Raw genomic sequence first — 15,940 nt, forward strand, 5'->3', positions numbered from 1 at the left:
CACAATCTCCATGTCTGGTATTGAGCCCAGTTCTATAAGGACTTGTGTCAGAACGTGGCAGCAGCATTTTAATTGGTGTCATTTCACCTGGACACTAAAGTGTATCCGGTGCAGCCTTTTATATGGACGAGTTCCACAAATCTACAGATTAATCATTTCCATTTTGCTTTTGACAAATTTTTCATCTAAAAATGATCCCCAATTACAGCATAAGGAGCCGTGATTTTTTTTAAGAACAACAGTTTAAGTTCTCTCTTTTCCCACCCGCTCATGCGACATCTTCAAATTAAAGGTGGATGAACCAATCCATTAACTACAATCCAAATTAAAAGACAAAATGAGAACAATAGGTAAATACTGTAAATCAGAAACAAAACAGATAATGCTGAAAATCCACAGATTATCACAGACATTTATTATGGCAAAAGACAGATTGCTGTTTTGAGGAGAACTTTTGCTCAGGATGGACTTGAGTAGAATTTTCCCTTCAAATGAGTTTGAGAATATTTTCTCAGAATAAGTAGAAATCTTCCTTGGAACAGATCTGAGTAGAGTTTTTCCTCAGAACACATTCTCAAAAGATTAGCTCAGTTTTTATTTTTGCAGTCGACATGAATGACCTGTTGTGCATTGCCAACATTTTTTTTCTTGGTCCCTGCTTTCCAATCTCTCCACTGGTGGAATTATACCAGTCCCTGATTATGCCTAATGCAGTTCCAAAACCGTCCAGCCACATTCGCCTTTGCCGGCCTGTTGACCTGTTACCATTATTTTCTCCCATATGTTAATATCCACAACAACTTTCCTTCTTCTGGAAAAGCAGAACCAGTCCTCAGTTAAAAGCTAAATTGCTCCATCTGCCATTTTCAGCATACTGGCTAGCATACTTAGATCAAAATTGTGTTTGTACTATTTTAATGAAGTAATTAACCTGCTTAAAATAAATGGGCTAACAGCTTGCTAAAATAATGGACATAGGAAATCCACTTGAGCGTATGAACCAGTGTGCTAAAAATATAGGTCACAGAGGAATTTAAAACTCTTAATTCCCAATCCAGTTTCCATTTTTATTCTTTCTAGTGGGACAGAAGCAGCATTCTCACAGTGTAGATGATGAGATTGATGATCCCATGCTTTTTACGTTCTGTGCCCTTTAATTCTTTCGCAAGTAGTAGCACTATAGACCTGGCAAAGTCCATTGATTATATCTTAGAGTCTGGTCATTTTCTCTGAGCCAATTTTTCCCATCTTTAGTTTGCAAATGTGAGATAGCACTTTTTCCTCTGACTCAAAAGATTGCCGATTCAGGTCCAATTCCAGAGACGTGTGCACAAAATCCAGTGCAGCACTGAGGGAGAGTTGCAGCGTTACAGGTGTCATCCTTTGGATGAAACATTAAATTGAGGCTCTGCTTACCATCTCAGGTGGATATAAAAGATCTCTAGGTACTATACTGAAGAACAGCAGAGCTGTTCTCACCAGTGTCCTGGCCAATATTTATCCCTCCACCAATATCCCTGAAATAGCTAGTTATCATCACATTGCTGTTTGTGAGACCTTGCTGTGTACAATTTGGCAACCACACTTTCTACATTAGTACAATAACTACACCTCAAAATAAAGTGCTTCATTGATGGTAATGCACTTTGGGATGTGCTGACATTGTGAAGGCATTGTCCTTTCTTTCATATTAACGCTAACTCTGTTTCTCTCTCCACACAGATGCAGCTAGACCTGCTGAGTTTTTCTAGCGCTTTTGTTTTTGCTTCAGATTTCCAATATCCACAGTATTTTGCTTTTATTTACATCAGTTCATCTCAGTTGGTAGCACTCTTCCTTCTGAGCCAGAAATTTAAGGCCTCAAGCCCAGTTTAGAATTAAGCACATGGTCGAGGGTGACACTTCAGTGCAATACTTTCAAATGAGACTGTCAACTAAGGCCTTGGTAAATATATATGATTCTTGGGGATGGCAATAAGGAGAAAGAAAGACTTGCATTTATTAAGCATAATTAATGAACAAAGGACATCCCAAAGTGCTTTACAGCCAATGAAGTAATTTTGAAGTGTAGTTACTATTGTAGCTTAAGAAACATGTTACGCACAGCAAGCTCCCAAAAACAAATATGAGATTATGCCCAAATAGTGATGCTGATTAAGGGATAAATATTGACCAGGACACTAGGGATAACTCCCCTGCTCTTCTTCCAAATATTGCAATGGGATCTTGTTTGTCCACTTGGTTTAACATTTAATCCGAAAGACAGCACCTTTGACAGAGCAGCATCCTCTCAGTTCTGCACTGAAATTGTCAGCCTAAATTTTTGTAGCCAAGTCCTGGAGGGATCCGACAACCCTTTTCACTCAGACGTAAGAGTACTACCAACTGAACCACAGCTGACACTGCGTTCTCCAACATGTCCAACATTCCTCCCAAAAACAGATTATCGGCTTATAAATTTGAAACTTGCTTTATGACTGCCTCCATAAAAATGATGCAACTGGCACCTCAACAATACACCATTGGTTGCAAACAACTTTGGGATCATATCTTGAGGAGGTGAAAATACAGTTATTATTAAATTCTTCAAACATGCTTGTAGTGATATGTCATTTTCACAGTTTCCCCATTGTATACATTTTCCTTTTGATCAAGGAAGAGTTCTATATAGTCTGGCCATCTAGCCTCAATGTCTTAATTTAATTATTATTATTAATTATTAATTGCATTTTTCCTAGCTTTCTTTATTTGCTGTTTGATTTTTTTCAGCTGAGCATTCTGCTTTTGTGTCTTCAGCTACAATTGAAACCTTTTCTTTTTGCCTGTACATCACTGTGTCTCCATGGTGTCCAGGAGCAACTTCAATATCATATTTGCATTGATACATCAACTGAAACAAAAGCCAAGTTCAAATTTCAGATAATTATGTCAGCAACAACCAAAACATTTATTTTCATAGTAGTACTGTCCTTTGGTTTTTAAGTGCATTAAATTTCATAAGTACATTAGTGAAAACTAATTATAAAGAAATGATAAATGAGAACCGCTTGGCTTAATCCTACAGAAATTCAATGAAAAATATGGTGAGCAGGCTGCAAGTCCTGTCCTCCTGCCCTCCAGATCTTGTTTGGCATGTTTTTTAAAAATTTGCTCACGTGGTGTGAGCATTGCTGGCATGCTCCTGCAAAGGTGGTGGTGTGCCGCCTTCTTAAGCCACTATATTCCATGTGGTGTAGGTATGTCTTTGCAAGTTGCTGCAGTTTAGCTTGTAGATGGTGTACACTGCTGCCTCTGTGTACCAGTGGTGGAGGAAGCGAATGTTTAAGGTGGTAGATGGGGAGTTAATCAAGTGGGCTGCTTTGTACTGAATGGCGTTGAGCTTCTTGAGGGTTGTTGGAGCTGCACTCATCCAGGTAAGTAGAAAGTATTCCATAATACTCCTGACTTGTGCCTTGTAGATGGTGGGCAGGCTTTGGGGAGTCAGGAGGTGAATTACTCGCTGCAGAATTCCCAGTCTCTGATCTGCTCTTGTAGCCACAATATTTATATAGTTGATCCACTTAAGTTTTTGGTCAATGGTAAAGCCCTGGATGTTGATGGTGGGGAGTTCAGAGATGGTAATACTACTGAATGTCAAAGGTGGATGGTTAGATTCTCCCTTGTTGGAGATGGTCATTGCCTGGCACTTATATGGGGCGAATGTCACTTGTCAATTTTCAGCCCAAGCATAATGGGCTGAATGGACTCCTTCTTTGCTGTATCTTTCTACTATTCTAAGTTCTCATTTTTATTCTAGTAAGGCCTATTCCATTAAATAATTAAATCATAGGAATGGCCATGTGACATATTCAAGCAAATGGGCCAGTCCTCATTCACAAAAGCTTTCGTTAACAAAAGTTTATTCTGTGCTACGATAATTGTCACTTCTGACAGAGCGACAGAAGCTAGAAGAAGAGGTAATTAACTGAGCCTCAACAAGCATCTTTTCTGATTAAGTTGTTTGTATAAGTTTCTTTGCACATAACATTTTAAACAAGGCAATGTCTGCTTTAAAATAGTGAGCAAAGGAATTTTATGTAGACCCCCCCTAGAGTCCTGCCTTGTCATGAATCTTGTACTGTGGGCCTCTTCTGGTACAGCATGTTGAAGTGGCAGAGAGCACAAAATTGATAGATTATGTTGTGCCACTATATTAGCTGTATTAAATAATCACTTAGGACCAATAATTTTTATGACATAGCTGGCTTAGCTAGCATTCAGTTTGTTTATAGGCTTCAATTTTTATCCTCTATTTTTAACAAAGCTAAATCCTTGTGGATTCATTTAAAAACAAAGCAAGGGTTTCAGAACAGCAACTTTCCTTTTGAGAATTGACACCTTCTGCTTCCAACACTTCCTTTTTTTTATTTGTTCATGGGATCTGAGCATCATTGGCAAAGCCAGCATTTGTTGCCCATCTCTAATTGCCCTTTACAGCAGTGAAGAGAGAACCACACTGTTGTGGGTCTGGAGTCACATGTAGGCCAGATCAGATCGGGATGGCAGATTTCCTTCCCTAAAGCGCATCAGTGAACTAGATGGGTTTTTACAACAATCGATGATAGTTGTCATGGCACTAACTGCACTACCATCCAGAAGGACAAGGGCAGCAGATGCATGGGAACACCACCACCTGGAGTTCTCCTCCAAGCCACTCACCATCTAACTTGGAAATATTTTGCTGCTCCTTCACTGTCACTGGAACAAAATCCTGGTACTCCCTCTCTAACATCACTGTGGATATACCTACACCACAGACTGCAGTAGTTCTAGGAGACAGCTCATCACCACCTTCTCAAGGGCAATTATGGATAAGCAATAAATGCTGGCCTAGCCAGCGATGCCCAAATCCCATGAGTGAATAAAAAGAATACACAACTAGCTTCCAATTACAGCTATATGAATTGAAATGTCACAAGCTACCATAGCAAGATTTGAACCCATGTCCTCAGAGTATGAGCCTTGGCCTCTAAGTTACTAGGCTAGTGACAAAACCACCACACCACCTTTGCCCCAAGCCACATTTATGACTTGGTTAATTATTTAACTTAATTCAAATGATCTGATAGTCCAAATTTCTTATCCTTAAATTCTGACTTTGCTGTGTCACTTATTGTGCTTAATTCAAATTAATGGATAATTATTTTCACTTATTAGTCTTAATTAATTATTATTCAAACATCACTTACTGTAGACTGCACAGCTTCAATATTTAAAAAGGATATGCTCACATAACACACAAAAGAAAACAATCCTTTAAGTTTACTTTCTACATCCTCTTTTCCTATCACGATCTTTCTCACCACCCTCTTTTAATCAGTTTTGCTTCATAGCTCCTCTGAAATTTCCTCTTTTGTTCCTCCTAAGTTCCAAAATCAGTTTTCTCTTCCTTGCATTCTCACTGTATTGAAGTTAACATTCATCACTTAATTTCCCATTCAAACTCAATTCTTTTCAAACCAACTCAAACCTGTAGAACTCTGTGTCTCAGTCTTCCATTCATCCTGCAATCTTTAAAACCTAAACTTGGCAATTGATTCTGAAAGGCCCCAAATGTGAGTAATAGGAAATATTATACTCGTGCCGTAAGGGTAAATTTGGTGTCATCCAACTATTCAAATTCAATCTCATCTCCCAGTCTTCTTAATGTTAGTTCTCTCCAACTCTGGGGATCATGGGCTTTTACCTGGGTTTCTCAATGTTAAGCCATGTGTTTCTGAACTGTGGGTTCTGGAATAATAGAATTCCTGCAAACATTTGTGCACTGAAGGCAAAAGAAGGTTTTTTTTTAAGCCAACACTGGGCCATATTGTACGGAACATTGTCATTGCCCGAAGAACTGCTTCTTATCTCAAACCTTATTGCATGAAAATAGTATTTTCTATTACTCACATTAGCTGATCCTTGGGGCTTGTCAGAATTTATAGCTAAATCAGGGGTTGTTTTGTATTTTAAGGTAAGCACACAAACTCATTTCTCACAGTACACATACAGACAAAAGAGAGAAGGCATCAGTCTGGGATGGATTCAACTCACAATCCAAAAGGTAAAAAGATTATTGTAATCTATTGTTGCACTCAATTTCTTCAAGTTCCCTTTAATGCTGATCCTTACGAGTTTTGAAGACAATATTCAAAAGAACGTTTCATTATTTTTTAGTTTAATGGCCGTTAAACTGGCTATGAAATCAGGGCATGAAGCATTGAAATGACCATTGTTTCTGCCCATTTAGCATAACTCGCAGGTACGTCAAATAACCAGACACCATAGAATTTCCAATACACTTAATCCTGTTTTAGAGAGCACATTGGGCTCATAACATGCCACGAATGGTGTTTCTGAGTGCACAGTGTACTTTTATGTTAGTCCACTGGGTAAGGGAGTGTAGAAATCGTTGGTATTTGACATCTAAACACTTCCCCATGAGCTGCTGTTCAACACATTCTGTGCTTTTTCAGATAAACTGTTTTAAATTATTCTTTCTATTGCCTGAACAAGTAAACTGCACAATTCTGAGTAGCAGCATAACTTGCTGTCATTCCACCAAATTGCCCATGTTCTCAAGCAGCAAGAACTTGGCTTTCCTGTCAGTACAGAATAATACAGTGCAACTCCCAAACAGGGAAGGCTTGTATAGGAGAAAAATGTATTTTCTTCTCCTGTCCTGGTTCGTGCTGAGTTGCCAGCTCAACTCGAGTAACTCAACCAAGTACCCAGTTTGCATATATAAGCATTTCCTTACTTTCCTCAGACGTGGACATGCATATACTTTCCAGACAGGGTCATCAGAGTGGGAATCTTAGCGAATTTTACCCTTCCTTAGCCAAGTGCTACTGAAGTCAATTGTATGCCCCCACTGTCATCAGCTAATTATACATGATATTCTGTTTGAACCTGATACCTTCCTGAACTGTATGACTTTGATTCCACATTCAACAGTGCAAGCACCAAGTATGCCATCAGGGAAGCAGGGATCCAATATCAGCTTTTGGCAAACTTTAAATATGGATCTTACCTACAGAAAATGAAAGTCAGTAGCTACACAGAACATCAAGGGTACAATAACGCATTTAGTCACAGGTAAGTAGAGAGCTGGGGACAGATGTGTTGATCAAGTTGCTACTTGCATGCTAATCGAGAAGTAAACGTGAGTATAAAAGTTTGAAATGCCTTGAGCAAGACGTCATTAGCAAGCAGGAAATAACTAAACTGCTGCCTACCCTCACATCAGGCTCATGACCCTGTCACAGAACTCGGGTGTGGGATGATTTGCCTAACGGGGATGGGCTGCCAGGGCCTGTGAGGGCGTCTCAGCCGTACTTGACCTGAGCCAATCTGCTCTTGCACAGTGGAATAGAGTCCTCCAGAGGCACAAAGAGGCCATGGAAAAAAAGTTAAAGCACTTCAGCTCCTATTGGAGCCATTTCAGCTAGAGAAGTTGCCTCTGGGATCCTGCAATGTCCCCAAGACATTTCCAATTTTGTTCACTTGTACCTTAGTTTCAACCCCTTATGTAGCGCTTCTGATCCATAATCAAATGTCACATCTGAACCCATCTGGTATGTCACTAGATAATTACAGTCTGATGCCAAATAATTGTTGAGCAGTAAGGGCCCAGGTTTGATTCCTGGTCTATGCTGATATAGCTGTCTCAGCTAGTGCTGCAGATTAGGGGCTTAAGTCAGGAGGAGGCGAATGTAAACCGCATACCTGATTGCTTTCCACTGATCGCCCACCACATCCCACCAGCCCACTTCAAAGTGCATTTGGAGGGACACCAGATGAAGACTATCAAATTTACCTATAATGGCCCTATCTAAGGGTGTCTAACCTCCTAATACTGGCTGTTGCAATAAACAGCTCCTTGGATGAGTAACTGGATAGTTACAGGGAACCATATTGCCTGCAGAAGAGGAAGAGAGAAAAAGAACTGAGAGGAACTTATCCATATGTGGGTTTTTACAATTGTTTTACTGCTTTACTGCTTACCGATCCAGAGGAGGATGAGCAGACTAGAAGGCCATATGAAAATGAGATGGGCTTTACTTCTCAATGAACACAGTTGAATTAAGGGAAAGAATGTGCAGTCTTTGATGAGATAGCTGAGAATTTGCCAAATAGATCTGGGCAAAGCCACCTCATGACACAGGTTAAATTAGATTATAAAGATAATTTTCCCAGCTCAACAAGACAGAAGCATTTTTTTTGCAGTATGATTTAGACATTTCTTTTGCTCTATTGATTTTTATTTGCTTACAAATGCTTTTTAAAATTGGTATTGATTGCAGAATATATTTTTCTCTCTGTATTCTGGCCTATACCTTAAATCTTGTTTCTCAGAAATCATGTGGGTAATGTATGCAGATTGTAAATGATAGCTCCTCAGCCAAAGTATGTAGCAGCAATTTGGAAGTTGATGATTAACACGCCACTTATTGAGGGAGAGTTTTCAGAAATTTTGACAGCTTCATATTACATCGGGAGAAGAGTTCATCAAACAATAGCTCTGTCGATTTTTCTTTGTTCCCTACCATGAACCGAGTAATGGTGAGAAGCTGATTATTTTGAGCCAGGGATCTGGCAGTCATATTGTCTTCCCTTTCCCACTGTGTAGTGCGTACAAATTGACTGCCTCATTAAGAGCCAAGACCTTGCAATGAAGCCAAAACACGAGGCCCTTTGTGAGTTATGGTTTGTGATCTCTTGTCACCCTAAACCAGCAAAGTTCCAGAGCTTGTGTCAAACCAGCCAAACACTAAAAAAATGAGCTGCCCGTGACTACAGCTAGCTCAGGGCATGATTTCTCTGATGGGAGTGCAGACGCTGTGAAATTTTAATCTAATATGAACACAAAACCCCCACATATTTGCCACAAATGATTGCACAATTTCTTTCAGTGATGAGTTGGTATCGAAGAATGGCTCACATAGCCACCAAATATATCAATAATGCCAGTGTGGGTGCAGCTACGACGGAGTATTTTGGGGATAATTTTAACCCCTATACCCCTCCCCAATCTGCCATGCCCAGTGAAAGTGGGGGATATGGGGTAAAATCAAATTGGCATTCTGCTCTACAATGGGCATCACTATCACACTGCCTACGATTTATGCTCCCAGGTTTCAGGAGACTGACACCTCCGGCCAGCAAGTGCATCATTACAATGCAAAAATCAGGGTTGGCATGACATCATTCAGATCCCAATGCCATGTTAATGCTTAGTCGCATGTTTGCCACATCAGGGTGGTCTTGCCAGGAACACAGGATGCCCAGAAGCTGCAGGCTTGTGTATCATCAAAGACAGCAAAAAGTACTCAAAATAGTTATTGCATAAATGGAGTGCGATTGATGTTCCATAAACACTTTTGTTGTGATCAATGAGCTGATGGTTGCGCCTTAATTAACCAGCATCCTATCTTCCACAGTTCCTGGTCTTGCTGCTGAATGGTACTTTTGGTGCATATAACAGGTTGATCTTATCCCCGGACGAGTATGGTGCCAAGTCAGCGAGCAGCCACTCTGGATAATGGCAGCAGTGAGGGTAGCAAATTTCAAATTGCCAGGCTCAATAACTTGCCACTTCAAAACCAAAAGGATTGGGAAGTGGCTGCCTGGCAGTTAAAATCGTATGGTTCTGGGGTCGTCTTCAGGCACCTCCCAGCAAGGGTCCCTATCACAAGGTAAGTGGTTAAAGGGAATCCTGACCCTGAGAGTGGTGGTGAAGGTGGGGGAGGGTGGGTGGTGTTGGGGCCTTGAAGCTTTTTTTTGAGGCCCAGAGGTGTATTCCTGCTCCTCCTAGCAGAGAAGGTAACTAAATGAAAACTTACCTTGTTGTGCCCCTCCTTGCTCTGGCTCCTGTCCCCAACAGGTTTGGCCTATCATTGTTTAGGCCTCAGATTGGGCTCCAGTGATATCATCAAAGCCAGACTTCCATCTTTGGAGAGGATAGTCTTCAGTGGGTGTCTTCATGTCCTGTTAAGAAATAGATATAGTTTAAGTTATATTTGTATTTGTGGGTGTTAGAAATGAGTTTTAGGTTTAAAGTTAAATTTGATTTGTATTTCTGTGTCTGCATGTTTAGAAAGTTCAAAAGGACTTTTAGTTTCACTTTAAAAAGCTGCTTGCATTTCTAATGGGAAGTTTACAATCGCTATAAAGTAAAAGTAAACACACAAAAGTAGAAAGAATAGTGTTACTGCCTAGCAACAGGGGGGCAAGATAGGCAGGCAGGTTCCTCCCACAGACATACACACAAAGAAACAGCAGTTTTAAGTTCAATTGAAGCCAGGACACCAGAGAAACTGGACACTGGGAGAGGGAACTGTTCCCAGAAGAACAAAAAGGTCCCAAGCAAAGAAAAACCCAAAAAATCCAGGAAAGTGGAAGAGGGGGAAGTCCAAAGGAGACCTTGTAGTCAAAGGAGGGACAGGAACCTGGGAAAAGGTCCTGTTAAGTGAAGTTAAGAGTGAAGGGCAGAGAGAAAGGTTCCAAACTTCAGATTTAAAGTGACAACAGCTTGCAAGAAGCAAGAAGGTTCAAAGAGATAACTGAAGGTCTGAAATTCTTTGTTATGGGCATGTGAAGCAATGGTGTACTGTTAAGGCTGAGTTGGTGAGACAGAGTGCATGGAAGGCAGCTTGAATGCTTGTGGTAACCAAGGGAAGAAGAACACCAGAAGGAGAGTTCAAAACCTTGGAGGTGAACCCTTGTGGCAGGTGTCTGAGATAAACTGTCAGTTTGGGACAGGATTCCAAGGCAAATTCTTGGAGAGTGGAGATTGGAAACCCTTGTGTGAAGGACAGAACTCAGTGAGACTGGTTGGCTCATAGTGTGACAGGCGTTTGGAGTGGGGAGTTGAGGAGAGATCAATAGCATCTGATTGAGGTGGCATCTATCACTTGATTTCAGAGTGCGGTGTGCCTGACCGCAGGGTGCCAAAGGTTTACATGGACCGTGTACTTACTGTGAACATTAGAGTATAAGATAGCTTTTGTAACTTGTGTTATCCTTACAAATCTGTGTATATCTGTAAAGGTATAGTTGTGGGTGAATGAATATTGCAATATAGTTCATCTTTTCTTGTTGAATAAATGTTTTATTCCTTTGTTAAAAGTTCATCAGCTGATCCCTGTGCCTGTGTTCACTAGCTACTCTCCACATATCTAAACAAACAGATGTTAGGATCTATGAGGCTGTGTTCCACTCTGGGATCAGGCTTGCTAGGGGTAATCTCAGCGGGGATCAGAACAACCTGCAATTTGAAATTAAGATTGGGGTGTGTGCCCCATTCCAGTAAAACTGCTTCCCATCCTACTTTCTGCTTGGCAGGGAGAGGGAGGAAAACCCCTCCCAACATCTCTTTTAATAGTATTTTCGCTTGGGCTTTACTGAGATCATGAAATGTTGGCTTATGTTTTCTGCTTTTGTTGTGGTGATGAGGTTGTTGGACCCTAATGCTAGGCCTAGCTGCACTCCAGCTAATATTGGTTTATTTTTTTTATTTTGCCTGGCTTTGCACTATTGTTTGGAATGACTGAAGGAAAATAAAATTGAATTAATTGCCTTAATCAGCAAAAGCTTCCAATTACCAGTCTGTTCCCATTCAAGCTACAATATCTCATTTTCGATCAGATCAGTTTCATTGATTTAAAATCAAAGTAACCCTTGGCTGCAGTTACACTGACACTTTTGTGCTGATGCAAGATAGGTTTTGGATGCTTCACTTAAACGAAGGTGACAGTATGTCAGGAAGTGGATGTGGACCCAACATTCCAGCCTGTCGCTCTCATTGATGCCAGCTCCCTGACTCTACCCATGCAGTCAATAATGTTACTAAGGAGTTCACACTGACTGTCCAACTGCAACAACACCATGTCTTTATATGTAGCAAAACATCCCATGGACAAAACAAAATTTGACATAAGTGGGTTGAAATATATGCCGAGGACAGACTCCCCTCACCCCAGCGTCTCCACTTGGCCGCCTAGTCTTTCTTTAATTTTTTTGGCTGATGGGCCTTTAATTATTATGAGGCAAGAGTTCCACCCATTGCAGGAGGGAGCCCCACCATGTGGATCTGCTGGTCAATTAGAGGCTGCCAGCTGTAGTGGCAGTATCACCAAGAGCTGTGCCTACTGTCGTTACTGCACTGAGGACATCGAGGAACCGTTCACTGGTGGACCAGTCCCCCAGGCAAGTCTGGAATTTCGCTGGGGCTAGGCTGGCAGACCTCAGCAAAGAGAGTCAGGAGGGCAGGGTGCACATTGGATGAGGGTGAGGAAGATGCTCACAGGGAGGGAAAACTGTGGCAGGGGCTTCTGATTGGCACAGGGGACCCAGAAAGGAGGAATCCCCAGCCCTTTCATTGGTCAGAAGCCCGCAGAGTCAAACCTATCAGGCTGCACGTTGGCCCCAGGTCCCTCCTGCCACCCATTAAATCTGAGTGATGGTGGGATGAGGCCATTAAGGGATTAATTTTCCCACTTAAGGGCCTCAATTACACCACGGGCAGACAGCCTCCCCCACAACATGTAACATTGTGGCGAGGGTGGGTCGGAAGGGCCGGTGATGGGCATGCACCCGTACATGGTGCTCTATTTTACGGATCCACCCACCTGCTTTCCTGCCCACGGGTGGCCCATAAATTCTGGCCCAAGGAGATATTAAAATTGGTGACCAAAAACTTGCTCAAAGAGGTAGATATTAAGAAGGATCTTAAAGGAGGTGAGACAGGGATTGATAGAGAGGTGGGAAGATTGAGGGAGGGAATTCCAGAGCTTCAGGCCCAGGCATCTGAAGGCAAGACATGTAATGGTAGAGAAAATAAATACTTCAGTTTTTATTTTAGGCCCACTCGTCTCAGAAACTTACTGTCCCTTGTTTTTTTTTGTTGTCAGGAGAAAGCTGGCACTCCTGGTGACTCATTGCATTAAAATTATCATGAAAAGCTCGGCATCTGGAAAACAGAGCTCTGCTCATGTGCCTAGGTATGGTGACACCTAATAATTTTATTCCAAGGGTCCCCAATACCACAAACTAGGTGATGTTTGGTGGTTTTGGAAGTTGCATTGAGTGGAGCTGACTTGTTTTGACAGTTACTAGGCATCTATTTTGAAGGCATCCATGCGTTTGTAGGGAAGAACCTCGTCCACAGTAAGTGTCCCACTTTTCCCTTTTGGCCGTATACTGTGTCTGCCTATGCAATCTTATGAAGAAAGAAGGAACTTTAATTTATTTACTGCCTTTCCTATACATAGGACGTCCTGAAGGACTTCACAACCAATGGATCACTTTTCAAGTGTTGTTACTGGGAAGTGGGAGAAATTGCAGCAGCCAATCTGTGCATGTACAGCAAGGTTCCACAAATAACATCGAGATAAAGAGCTAATTAACCTGCTTTCATTGGTGTTATTTGAAGGACAAATGTTACTTCAGGAATTCCCCTGACCTTCTATGAAGAATGCCATAGAATACTTAATGTCCACCTAAACCAGCGAGGAAAGAATAGTGATCAAGTAATGAGGTTTGAGTTAGATAGGGTGACTTTGCTTATTCTGGGATCAATTCAATACTTGGTCGATGTATATTGTCCTTTTAGAGGCTAGATTTATGTGTCCACCAGATTTGTCCAACTTCCCTTTGGTACTGTAAACAGAATAACAGAAAACTATCTCATTATCATCCACACACCTTCTCCACACCCAATCCTCAGTATAATATACAGGTTGAGGAAATGGCCCCGCATTACTCAAATAGATAGATATCAAAGGTTTTGATCGTTGGACTTGATGGGAAAGTGAGGAATTATTACAAATAATGCAATGTGATATAAATGAAAAATCATTTGAGTCTGCCATTGTTATTACATGCATTTCAAACACTTACTTATCATAACGTGAAAACTTGGGCTTATCTGGGCATGTAGGCACAGTAACTCCCCCCATATTAAAAGATATTTAATTAGGTTTTAATCTGAGATTTCATTTAAGATCCCCTGGATTATTGCATTTTGCCTCTCCTGTAAATATAGCTTCCTGTTTAAACCTTCTTTAAGTATCAATGTGGGATAAATAAAGAAACACAGTTTCACATCCAAAACAAAAACAGAATTACCTGGAAAAACTCAGCAGGTCTCACATCCAATGCAAAGGTGATCAGCACAAGGGAATAAATGCAGACAACACTGGTTATAAACACCCCTTTAGGGCACTTCTTGGGAAATGACACTCATTGTGGTGATTGCTATCTTTTACTCCATGTTTTCTACATTGACAGAGCAACTGTTTTCAATCCATTCTCACAGGTTACGTTGTTAAGCAAAGAATGCCAATTACCTGATAACACTTTGACAGGATGCAGCAATCCCAGAACATTTTGTATAGTAATGTTGATATTATGTTAGACATTGCACTCTGATTTGAGATGTGATTAACTTCAATGTTTGCTTACAAAACCTCTAGAAAAATTTGTAAGAACTTATTAGCTCTTTGTGATTTGTGACCATTAGGGAAATCTACAGTTAATTTGCTAATGACCCGAGAGACCTTGGAATTACATCACACAATATGAGTGCAGGAAAACTTAGCGTATTTGTACTAAATTCCTGTGTCCACTATTTTAGCAGAAGTAATCTTGAGGGCATTATTTTAAATTTAACGCACTAGTTCTCTTTTCTTCTGCTATCTTGGTCTCCCGAAGTATCCAATTCAGCTGAGAGGGTGCCTCGCTCCTAGGCTTAGCCAATATTTTTTCTCACTGATTGAATGTGTATAAGCAGTGGGAAGGAGGGGAACTCCCCATTTTTGGTTGTCAGTCATTTCCTTCCTGTCTCAGGACAGCCCATGTGTTTATTTTGAAATTGCAACCAATGGAAGGTAAGTATTTACGTCACTGAAGTTAGTTCCCTGATCTAACCATAGCTGCATATTCGCATGGGTCTATCATGTAATTAGTTTCCTAAGGGTGGGTGGTTCTGCCTAGTGTTACGGTCCCAGCTGATGTTAATACTGGACAAGTCAGATCCCAGAGTGAAACTTGACTTGATACATCCTAACTTTTTTTTAGAAGCTGTGGGGGAAAATTACTAAACAAATTCACAGGAGGCTGCTAATGAACTTTTAACACAAAGAATTAAACATTCATTAAACAAGAAAAATTGAGCTATGTTACACCAGGCAAAAAGGTTGGAAAGATCTTAATACAAACACAAGAAAATTATTCAAACTCATACGATTCCTTTGACCCCAGCAGTATCTTTCCTAACATCTACAAATTCAGAAAGATAAAACAATTTACAATACTTATCTTGAGCAGACATTGGTATTCTTACGATTGTCCTGATGAGTGCAAGATGAAAAGCTTTAATAAAATGTCTTTTTTCAGCAATACTCAATAGCTATCTTACGCTCTAATGTTCAGGGTAAGTATGAGGTACATGTGAATTAACAGGTCAGCTGTATTCAGACACATGACACTCCAAAGTAAATGATAAATGGGACCAAAGCAGATTCCATAGGTTTCTTATCAACCCATCCAAATGTTTGTCACATTGTGAGTCAACCAGTCACTGAAACTTTCTCTTTCTCACAAGGGTTTCCAATCTCCACATTTGAAGAGCTCACTTTCAAATGTTGCTCCCACTTGGACGGCTTCAACAAGGATCCACCTCCAGGGTTTCAGTCTCTCCTTTTGAGGCTCCTTTCCCTCGATCTCTGAGTACACTCAAAATTCACTTTTCAAGCACAGTTTCAGATCCTCAGCCATGCCAAACAGAACACCACCACTCCAATAGGCCTGCAGTAATGAGCCACCAATCTTTGGCTGTCTCCTCGGATCTTCAGAGCTTCTCTCAAGCCCACTTCAAGTCTGTTCCTCACAGTTCTCTCTTTAACTGAGCCTATTG

This window comes from Carcharodon carcharias, chromosome 13, assembly GCF_017639515.1.
Source record: "Carcharodon carcharias isolate sCarCar2 chromosome 13, sCarCar2.pri, whole genome shotgun sequence".
Lineage (NCBI taxonomy): Eukaryota > Metazoa > Chordata > Chondrichthyes > Lamniformes > Lamnidae > Carcharodon > Carcharodon carcharias.